The 11,009-nt window shown below is 49.4% G+C and overlaps 1 long non-coding RNA gene across 1 annotated transcript in view; it reads right to left on the bottom strand.

Moving 5' to 3' along the window:
- Positions 1 to 2,329: 2,329 nt before the first annotated feature.
- LOC142310000 (uncharacterized) overlaps positions 2,330 to 11,009 on the bottom strand; it is a 33,955-nt gene continuing 25,275 nt past the window's right edge. Inside the window, exon 3 of the long non-coding RNA XR_012754056.1 lies at positions 2,330 to 3,871. This is a non-coding gene — a long non-coding RNA (uncharacterized LOC142310000). The remainder of the gene's footprint in view (positions 3,872 to 11,009) is intronic.

Here is an 11,009-nt window from a genome sequence, read left to right as displayed (position 1 = left end):
GGGCTAATTCACGAATAGTCAGATAGCGCTCATTTTTGGATAGATGACTTAAAAGTAAAATTGCTGAGATGGGAGCTAAAGGGAAGCAAGGTACCTGCCATTGTCGCGGGCGGGGAGGAGGGTGTCAGCACACCGCGCTCACCCCTTCTGCTCGGGTCCGGCTGCTGCTCCTGGTGGCTCGAGCCGTAGGCCGGATCCCGGGGTTTCTCGAGCGACACTCCTCGCCCGTGAGTGAAAGGGGGGTGTTTGTTGGGTGTGGGGATTGTTATAGTTCGTGACGCCACCCACGGTTGTGGTGATTGCACCACCGCTGCTCAGTGTGGGGGTCCCGGGGATGGTGATGCGGAGCAGCCAGGTGTTGTGTTGCCCCTCCGTGGGTAGGGGTTGGTGATCCCGGGGCCCAGTGAAGAGATGTAAAGTGTAGGGCCTGGAGGGCGCAGGGACGCGGGGGCAGCGCTGTGCCTTGCGGCACTGTGGTACTCACTCAGCCTGAGACTTGGACACAGTTTGTACGGTAAACCAAACGGCTGGTAGGACGGTCCCACAGACGGCTGCACCTGCACTCCCGGTAGGTGACGGTGATGTCTCTCTTCCTTGCACCTGTGTTGACTGATGGTAGCGGTGGATTCCCTCCGGTTACCCGCTCCCCGACTGCAGTCTGGGCCGGAGGAGCTCTACACTTTGCCCGCAGGCGCTGGCCCTGGGGAAACTGGTGCCCTGGCGGTGGCGGTGTCTCCCCTGTAATGGTCGGGCTGTTGCCGTCAATCGGGACTTGGTTGCTGGGGGATCTATGTCCCCTTCACTGACGGATTCGGCAAATTTGGCGACTCCCAGCCTTGCCGGGGTCCGAGAGGCCCCTGCCCTGGTGCTGACTGTCCTTCGGAACACTGCTCCAGACCACCGGGCACACAGCCAAACGGTCCCCCTCCGGACAGTCACCGCCGTCGCTGACCTTGCTGTTCTGGCCCTACACAAAGCTGGGCTCTCAGGCTTCTCTCTCTCTCTCTGTCACATCTTCTTGCTTTCCTCCTTTACTCCTTTTCTTTCCTCACTTTCACTTAGTTGTTTACACTTGCCCTCCCTGGGCTAATCTTCACTCTTGCCCTCCCTGGGCTAATCTGCCTGGTACTTCCTGCCTCCAGAGTTGTGAGCTCCTTGGTGGGCGGAGCCAACCGCCTGGCCCACCCCCTGGTGTGCATCAACAGACTCCTGGAGGAAGGCAACAAGGATTTCTGGTTAGCAGATGTGCCTACCTGGAGTGTGGGGTGTGGTGGTGTTGTGACCTGTGTCCCCTGGCTTGCCCAGGGCGACACACCATTTCTTCGCAGCTTGCAGAATAGATCTTAGGAATAATGTTTTTAAGAGCTTTGAGCAATTACGGATTCAATTTCACCTCCCACATGTATTTTTCTATCAATATTTACAGCTGCAGTGTGCATTGGGGAGACAGGGGAGGTCGGGCCCTGTGAATGTGACACAATCCTAGGCTTTATACTTTGGCCATGTCTGAGTCCTCTAGAGGTTTTATATCTGAAATATATAGGAGGTTATTGCCCGCCCATCTAGATAGATACCCGCTGAATTTCAAAAATAAATGGGAGTGGGACCTAGGACCCTTAACTGATGACCAATGGTCTGACATATTGGAGCAGATTCCTAAATTGGCAGTGTCAGAGTGTCAGAGGCTCTCTCAGCTGTTTCTCATTCATAGAGTGTACAAGACACCTCTGTGAGGTGTGGACAGGATGATGCCCACTTAATGCCTCTCATGTGTTAATGTGGACATATAAGCGAATTTTGGAAGCAAGACCTGGGACTGATAGAACAGGTGTACCATATTAAAATACAACCTTTGCCTCGTACCTACTTGGTGAATTAATGGGAGGAAGGAGTGGACCCGTATTCTCCAACGGTCCTGGGTATATCATTTATTCTTTACCAAACAAGAAAGCTGTTAGCATATCATTGGCTAGATCGCTCATCCCCAATATACTATAGCAGAGCTTACAAACAAATAAGTTGATCAACACCCTTAGACTGGAAAGAGGAGCGCTGAGTATATTTTATAAGAGTTGTCAGCCATGGATGGCGGAACCAGGCATTCCCCCTGGTGCGTTTGTAACGGGGTGCCGGGGGTTGTAGTCGTGGCCCCTATGCGCAACAGGCTAACCCCCGGCCCCGCCGTCACTATTGGGACAGGGGATTGTTTTGTGGGGCAGAGTGTGGATGAAGGAGGCACGTTGACAGACGCAGGAAGATTCTGCAGGCGGGCATCAGTTGAACCAAACGGCATTTTATTGCACATAGTTTCACAACAGGCTCAATGCACGAATCTTGTAACAAGCAATCACAATTCCTGCCGGGGAAAAACTGCTCCTGTCTTCTCTTCTCAGGGGACCTTGCCCGGATACTTCTAGTCTTCTGCACCCGGGCTCCCTCTCCGGCTACCACAGATTTGACCCACACAACTCTGCTTCACCGACTAGGACACTTTCTTTCTCCTTTCTTTTGCTAGCTGCCACCATAGCTCCCACACTCTGCCCCCGTTGCTCTTGCTCACCCGTCCCGGACTCGACTGCCTCAAACTCAAACTTTTCCTCCCTACAACACTCTCTCTCCCTCCCCTAAGCTGCCGGCTCCACCTCTCTCCTGCACTGTTTCTATGGGGACAGCCGTCCCACCAGGCCACTAGGGGGGGGAACCCACTAATACAGTAAAAACACAATTTATCATTAACATTAATATTAACAGCTTTATCTACCCCCAGCGTGGGGTATCTTCAGGGGGGGAAACTACTCCTCTTTGTAAGGGGCCCGTCCACCCCTTACACGTTGTTCCAGGACGGTATGCTAGATCATCTGTTATTATGCCTGCAGTAGAAGGAATTATTCTGGAAATAAGAGTTTGGCAGCTCCATAGGTGGTCACGAAACCTTGGAGAGTGTTGTGGGGAGAGGCTAGAGAGGACCGATCTAGTGATCAGTCGGGAGAGGGGTGGACTTGAGTGGAGATATGCTATGGAGTGACACGACTGTCAAATAATTTTCAGCTGGACAGATGTACTGTTGTAAACTTTAATTTTAATTTTCGTTCATTTGTAAAGTTCTATTATTTTATAGTTTCTTTTATGAAAATCAGAATGTGACAACAATTTATACAGAGGATGGATTCGTACTGCTGAATAATATTGTGCCATTAAGTGCGATATGATGTATATTAGTGTTTACTCTATACCGACTGTTTTACGTTCAATAAAAATTATCTGATTTGAAAAAAGAATAGATCTTATGGGGTCAGCTATGATATAAAAAAAAGAGATTCAGCTCACCGTTCTCAATCAATCTCAAAGGCTCTCTGGAGCTTCGTCATGATTAAAATTGCTGCGTCACTAAAAACGCGTTGCTGGCGTCAGTCATGAAACTGTCCTGACTGTTCTGTGCCTATTTATTTGTGTCAAAGAAAAAAAAAATAGCAAAAATAAGGAATTCTCTGTGAAAGCTGGATGTTTCTTCATTTATGGATCAGCTATGTGTCACGGCCAGGTGGACGGGCAGACCCAGGAGGTGGATCCACTGGACCGAACTCCTAGATGGTAGTAAAGAGTCCGGTAGCTGGAACACTATAAACAGCAGAACAGTCCGTGCACACGAGTATAGCGGAGAAGTCCCTGGGACCACGGAGTCACGGGTGGTAGTCCGGGTGACGCAGCTCAGGTTCGGAAGCCGAGATGATGTCAGGCGGGGTCCGGAACCTTTGGAGCAAGATGACGAGTCACCGCAGGGATCCAGGATGGTGCGGACTGTCAGGATGGCAGATGGACAGCGTTCGGGGTTCAGGATACGGCAGGACTGGATGGCGAGGCAGGCACGGCTCTACAAGAGAGATAGGTGAGTATATCACAAAAACACCAGGAGACCTGACTCCTAGCTTAGGAAACACGAAGATCAGGCCCCGCCCCCTTGGACAATAAACCCCTTTATACCCTGTACCTGATTAGCCTCATTTCCTGTTAATGGACGCTGGCCCTTTAAGAAAGGGTCAGTGACCGCGCGCGCGCCCTAATGCGCATGCGCGCGGCCCGGGTGCCAGAAGCCAGGGAAGGAAGCTGAGAGGAGGACGCAGGGGAGCCGGCCAGGGCCTGGGAAGCCGTCGGGCACCGGGATCGGAGACCAGGGGGCCTGGGAAGGACGGGCACCGGAGGCTGGAGAGCGGGGAGCGTGGCAGGTGAGCCGGGGAGCGGGGCTGAGGACCCGGGGAGCGGAACAGAGGACCCGGGAAGGGGAGCCGAGGACCCGGGGAGCGTGACACTATGATATATTCTTAAAAATCTAATTTTAAAAGCCCCAGTGGACTCAATTAATTCTTCATAGATGTGAACCACATTTTTTGGTGGATAAACCTTTCTACATAGGACATATATGAAGATTGTAGAATATTTATCCAGGGGTAAATCTAATTGCCATTATGGGGCAATATACACAGTGCCTTGAAAAAGTATTATTTTCCTGTGAACCTTTCCATATCTTTTCATGTTACACCCAAAAACCTAAATGTATGGTACTCTATTATGATATATACAAACACAAAGTATAGCAAATATTTGTGAAGGATAAAGGAAATGATACATTATTTTCTAAATATTTAAAAAATATAAATCTGAACATTGTACCGTGCATTTGTATTCCACGCCCATGAGTCAATATTTTGTGGGACCACCTTTCACTGGAATTATTGCTGCAAGTCTTTTTGTTATGTCTCTCTGAGCTTTGCACATCTAGAGACTGAATTTTTTTTGCCCATTCTTTACAAAATAGCTTTAGCTCCGTGAGCATCTGTGAACAGCAATTTTCAAGTCTTTCCAGAGATTCTCAATGGGATTTAGGTTTGGACTTTGATGGGACTACTCACACACATGAATATGCTTTGATCTAAACCATTCCATTGCAGCTCTAGCAGTATGTATAGGGTTGTTGTCATGCTGGAAGGTGAACTTACGCTCTAGTCTCAAGTCTTTTGCTGCTTTTAGCAGGTTTACCCTCAGGTTTGCCCTTTATTTAGCTCTATCCATCTTCCCATCAACTCTGACCAGCTTCCCTGTCCTTGCAGAAGAAAAGCATCCTCACAGCTTGATGCTGCACCACCACGTTTGACGGTGGGGACGGTATTTTCAAGCTGATGTTAAGTGTTAATTTTCCACCATACATAGCGCTTTCATTTAGCTCAAAAGGTTCTACTTTGGTCTCATCTGACCAGAGCACCTTCTTCCAAATGCTAGTTGCGTCCTCTACATGGTGCATTTCATCTTACATCATGCTGTGTAAATTAAGAAAACCATGGCAAAAATGCGCACTGAGAGATCAAATCGGAGGCATGCCCATACCCATCCTCCGACGTTGATGATAAAAATCTTTTACCAGACTATATACATGCAGATCCTCCACATTAACCCAGGAGTTATCCTCCGGACCTAACCCTTCTATTTAAAAACATACTACAATCTACGTGTGTTGTATCTGCAACCCAGTACTCGATCCACCTCATACTCCCGATCCTCCTCCCAATCCACCTTAATTATGTCCTGAGGATCGGGCGAACCCTCAAAAAACCTTCAAAGGAGAGAGAAATGGAAGGAATTATTGATTCTCCATGACACCGTGCGTTGGAGTTTGACCATCACAGGATTAAGGATTTTAATTACCTTATACAGACCAACAAATTTGGAAGCAAATTTCTTAGATGATACTTTAAGATTTTAAGGCGTAAATTTTTTTAGGCTAACCAAACAAATATTCCCACCCTAAAGATAGGAGCCCTCCTACGTCTGCGGTTCACAGCTCTCTTGCTACGCACATCCGGTCATGTGCACTATGAAGCCGGGTGTACACGTCCCGAGTTCAGAGAGGTTTAGTGCGCATGACCGGAAGTGCCTCAGTGGGCCCCTTTAACACATACCACAGGGGGTGGGACAGCTGTCGCTCACCCCGTGCACGATTTCCCCAATACACTGTCTCCCATGTGCTGTCTCCACCCTGTGCGCTATCCGCAGCAGAGCTGTGTCACTATATATCGGAAGGTGCAGGAGATCAGCACCGCCCTGCAGCTGATGTCACTGGTCTCTGTCGGGGACAGGGACAATGCTCTGCTGATGGTTTATTCATAAGCCAACAACAGTGCGACTTTGGAGGCTCCGTTCATTGCACAGGGCATAGAGGTAGGACACTGCACAAGGAATACAGTTACCGTGGGCTCCATACACCAGTACGTTTTGGGGACACCGTCTGGCATGCGGCATGGATGTGTGCCTGACGGTGAGTGGATCCCCCCCGTTTATCCAGGGCCTTGGCACTTGCCAGTGTGTGCTGGGAGGTGATGCCGGACCTAACGGAAGAGCTTGGAAGGGAATGAGCACCAATCAACTTTTGGTTTGAATTAGATAGCAGACGCTATGTCCCATTTGGAGAGCCACTGATGTGCTTAAGCAATGGAAACTTCACCACAAACTCCATTTTGGAAACTAGACCCCTGAAGGGATTATCTAAATGTTGAGCACCTTGAACCCCCAAGTGCTTCACAGAATTTTATAACATGAGGCTGTGGAAATGAAACATTTTTTTTACCACAAAAGTGTTGCTTTAACCCCAAATTTTTCATTTTTACTAGGGAAATAGGGGACAATGGATGATACAATTTGTTGTGCAATTGTGACACCCTGGCCTATCAGGTCGTCACAAAGGTGCCATGCAATCTGCCCTTCTGCATATTATCCGCTCCTCCTTGGTTACAGGTCCTGTCAATTTGGTGCTGCTACCAACAGGTATACATAAATCCTGAGGAACACTCTGCACCACACCTGTCGCGGGCGGGGAGAAGGGTGTCAGCATACTACGCTCACCCCTTCTGCTCGGGTCCGGCGGCCGCTGCTCAGTGGTGGCTCGAGCTGTAGGCCAGATCCCGGGGGTTTCTCGAGCGGCACTCCTCGCCCGTGAGTGAAAGGGGTTTGTTGGGTGTGGGGATTGTTTATAGTCCGTGACGCCACCCACGGTTGTGGTGATTTCACCACCGCTGCTCAATACGGGGGTCCCGGGGATGGTGATGCGGAGCAGCCAGGTGTTGTGTTGCCCCTCCGTGGGTAGGGGTTGGTGATCCCGGGGCCCGGTGACGGTTTGGGAGGTGCAGGGCCTGGTGGGCGCAGGGACGCGGGGGCAGCGCTGTGCCTTGCGGCACTGTGGTACTCACTCAGCCTGAGACGTTGACACAGTTTGTACGGTAAACCAAACGGCTGGTAAGACGGTCCCACGGACGGCTGCAATTGCTCTCCCAGTAGGTGACGGTGATGTCCCTCTTCTTTGCACCTTGTGTACTAGTTGGTTGCGATGGGTCCCCACCGGTAACCCGCTCCCCGGCTTCAAGCTGGACCGGGGGAGCTCTACTCTTTGCCCGCAGGCGCTGGCCCTCAGAAACTGGTGCCCTGGCGGTGGCGGCGTCTCTGTTGTACAGGTTGGGCTGTTGCCTTCACTCGGGTCTTGGTTGTTGGGGGATCTACGTCCCCTTCACTGACGGATTCGGCAATTTACGGCGACTCCAAGCCTTGCCGGGGTCCGAGAGGCCCCTGCCCTGGTGCTGACTGTCCTTCGGAACACTGCTCCAGACTACCGGGCACACAGCCTACGGGGTCCTTCCAGGAACTTCCAAACGGTCCCCCTCCAGACAGTCACCGCCGTTGCTGACCTTGCTGACCTGTCCTGCACTTAGCTGGACTCTTCAGGCTTTTCTCTCTCTGTCACCACTCTTGCTTTCCTCCTTTACTACTCTTCTTTCCTTCACTTTCACTTAGTTGTTTACTCTAGCTCGTCCCTGAGCTGACTGCACTCTTGCCCTGCCTGGGCTAATCTGCTGTTCACTCGTTCATGTCCCTCACTGGACTCTACTCCAACTCAGACTGCCTGGTACTTCCCGCCTCCAGAGCTGTGATCTCCTCGGTGGGCGGAGCCAACCGCCTGGCCCACCCCCTGGTGTGAATCACCAACCTCTGGAGGAAGGCAACAAGGATTTTTGGTTCAGCTTAGATGTGCCTACCTGGGATGTAGGGTGTGGTGGTGTGTGACCTGTGTCCCCTGGCTTGCCCAGGGCGACACACACCCACTAAACACCCATTTGGCAGCCTGAGGGGAATAGGGCCACCCAGATGGAGGGATGGAAAAGGGAGGGCAGAGATGTCAGTAGAGAGTAGTAGTTGAGCAGTGAGACAGCGGTAACAGGACAGGTCACGCTGTGGAGCTGGGCTCCTGTACCCGTCCCAGGTGCCAGATGTTGGCCTGGCCAGAAGGAGCTGAAACCCCGGTCGCAGGGGGTAGTGACAGGGAGTACGGTGCTGTTACAGTGAGCAGGCCGGCTGCCTTGTGCTACAACTGGGCAGGGGACAGGGCACGATGGGGTACGCGGACCCTAGGCTGGGAAGAAGCTTCACGCAGCCCAGTAATTCACCCGACGGGAACAGAGTCTTCAGGAACCGTTCCCCACCGCTCCAGAATCGGGGTACTTACTAGCGCAACAAGGGGGATAGGACTTCCCACAACCGTCCAGAAAATCCCAAGCGTTACCCTGAGAGCAAGCTCACCCTGCTAGCCACGCAGGTGAACGGGACCCAAGTAATTTCAAGTGAAGGGATCCATACGAGAGACACACAGTGCCAAGGGACAAGGCTTCAGACCAACCAGCAACACCAAAGGGGCACGGACCCAGCATTTTTGACCAACGGAGACAGAGCATTCAAGAGTTTGGTTTACCTGGTGTCAGCGTCAGTGACTTTAGACTGTGCAAGTACCCGATATCTCTTCATCCCCGACGGGTTCCCCACTCCATCCATCACCGAGTCCCGGGACACCACTCCCCCTGCCCACGGAGGAGTTAACATCTCGAGCTGCCACACCATCGTCCCCGGGCTCTCCCCCCCCCAAACGGCAGCAGTGGTCCCTCACGTTACCACACACCGTGGGTGGTGTCATGAACATTATTCCATTCACCACCCAAAACATTTTCCCTTTTTATTCCGAGGTAGCCGCGCGACCTCGCCTCGGATCCGGAGACCCCTTGAGCCACTGTGGATCCGGGTCCGAGCAGCCCGTCGGCTGTCGCGGGGGCGGCACAGAATTTTTTCTGAATTCGCATATGCCTCATATGTGGTCAAAAACTACTTTTGAGGCACAGTACTAAGTGAAGAAGGGAAGGAGCGCCATATTTGAGTTCAGATTTTGTTGGAATGGTTTGTAGGTGCCATGTCCAATTGTCAAATCCCCTGAAGTTCCAGAACAGCAGAAATCCCTCACAATTGATCCCATTTTACAAACTGCACCTATCAATGAAGTTATCTAGGAATCCAATGAGCATATTGACACTAAAGGTGTATCACAAAATGTTATACTATTTGTAGTGAACAAAAATTAAATTTTTTCCACTAAAATGTTGTTTTAAACTCCACATTTCCAATTGACACAAGGGGAATACGGAAAATAGGCCCCATAATATGTTATACAATTTCTCTTGAACTTGGCGATACCCCACATGTAACTGTACAGTTCTGTTTTACCGTACTGCTGGGCTTGGGAGGGAAGGAGCGCTATTTGACTCTTGGAGCACAGATTTTCCTAGAATAATTTGCAAACTCCATATGCAGAGCCCCTAAGTGACAGAACAGCAGAAACCGTCTGAAGTGAGCAAATTTTTTTAAAATTACACCCCTCTGGAAGTTCCTCTACGGGTATAGTGACGATTTAGTCTTTGGAAAACACCCATGGTGTCAAACACAATGAATGTTGCAGAACTAAAAATTGTAAATAAACCCTAGTAAATTAAGCAGGCTTTCCTCACTACAGCAATGCCAAACACATGGACGTTATCTGTGGTTTAGGCACATTGTGGTGCTCAGAAGGGAGGAGTGCATTTAGATTTGGGAGTGCAGATTTGGCTGTACTTATTTTTTGAAGGGGAGCCATAGCGCTTTTCCAGAGCTCTTGCGTTGCCAATAATGTTGAAACCCTCTATAGTTCCATTGACAGATGACTGACCTTAGTGGGTTCTTGTGTTTTTGTGTTGACTTGAATGCTATTTGGTCTCAATTTTGGTTCAGAACATTTTTGATCAGATCACATTTATCCTGTGCTCTAAGCTGAGCACATACATCAGGGTTTCCATCTGTGTCTCAGAAATACGTGATCCAGGTCAAACTCTCGATGGATCCATTCACTAATAAGGGAGCAGAGTTACTTTAGACTTCATTTGGCCTCTGTTCCACGGGGTCCATCTTTTCAAATGTACTTAAAACTGTTAATGACCACACATTTGTGCATGTCTAAACAGACGCAAAAAGAGATGGACGCCACCAGAGCATAGGCCATACAATAGGTCAAGATGACTCCATCTGCCTATTATCGTGAATTTTCTGTTGTGAATTTTATCTGAATCACCGTTTTTAGAAATTTACACATGGTCCCAAGTGTAAAATGTGAGCTGAAGCTTACTGCAATCTTTGGGAGGCGAATGAACAAATCAATAGTAGTTGAAGAATTGACTTTATTTGTTTTATTTCATGCCGTTCACCCTGCGGTATAAGTGATAGGGCGGCTTTATTCCTCAGGTCAGTACGATTACATTGATATCAGATTTATATAGTTTTTTTAGGTTTGGCTACTATTACACAGGTTTTTTGCATCATCACATTTTGAAGGCTATTATTTTTTTATTTTTCTGCCGACAGTCATGTGAGAGCTTGGTTTTTGCAGCATGAGTTGGAGCTTTTTTTGGTACCATTTTGGGCCACATAATATTTTTTTATCGATTTTCTATTACACTTTTTGTGAGGCAGTGTCAAGAAGAAACAACGATTCAAGAATTTTTTGTTTGTTTTTTTTACGCCATTTACCTTTTTGTAAAAGTGATAAGACCACTTTATTCTTCAGATCAGTATGATTACAGTGATACCACATTTAGTTTGGTTTTCTTAGGTTTTGCTGC

The sequence above is a fragment of the Anomaloglossus baeobatrachus genome, chromosome 5 (genome assembly GCF_048569485.1).
Source record: "Anomaloglossus baeobatrachus isolate aAnoBae1 chromosome 5, aAnoBae1.hap1, whole genome shotgun sequence".
Taxonomy (NCBI): Eukaryota; Metazoa; Chordata; class Amphibia; order Anura; family Aromobatidae; genus Anomaloglossus; species Anomaloglossus baeobatrachus.
Note: the sequence above shows the minus strand (reverse complement) of the source record. Positions and strands in the feature narration are given on the sequence as shown.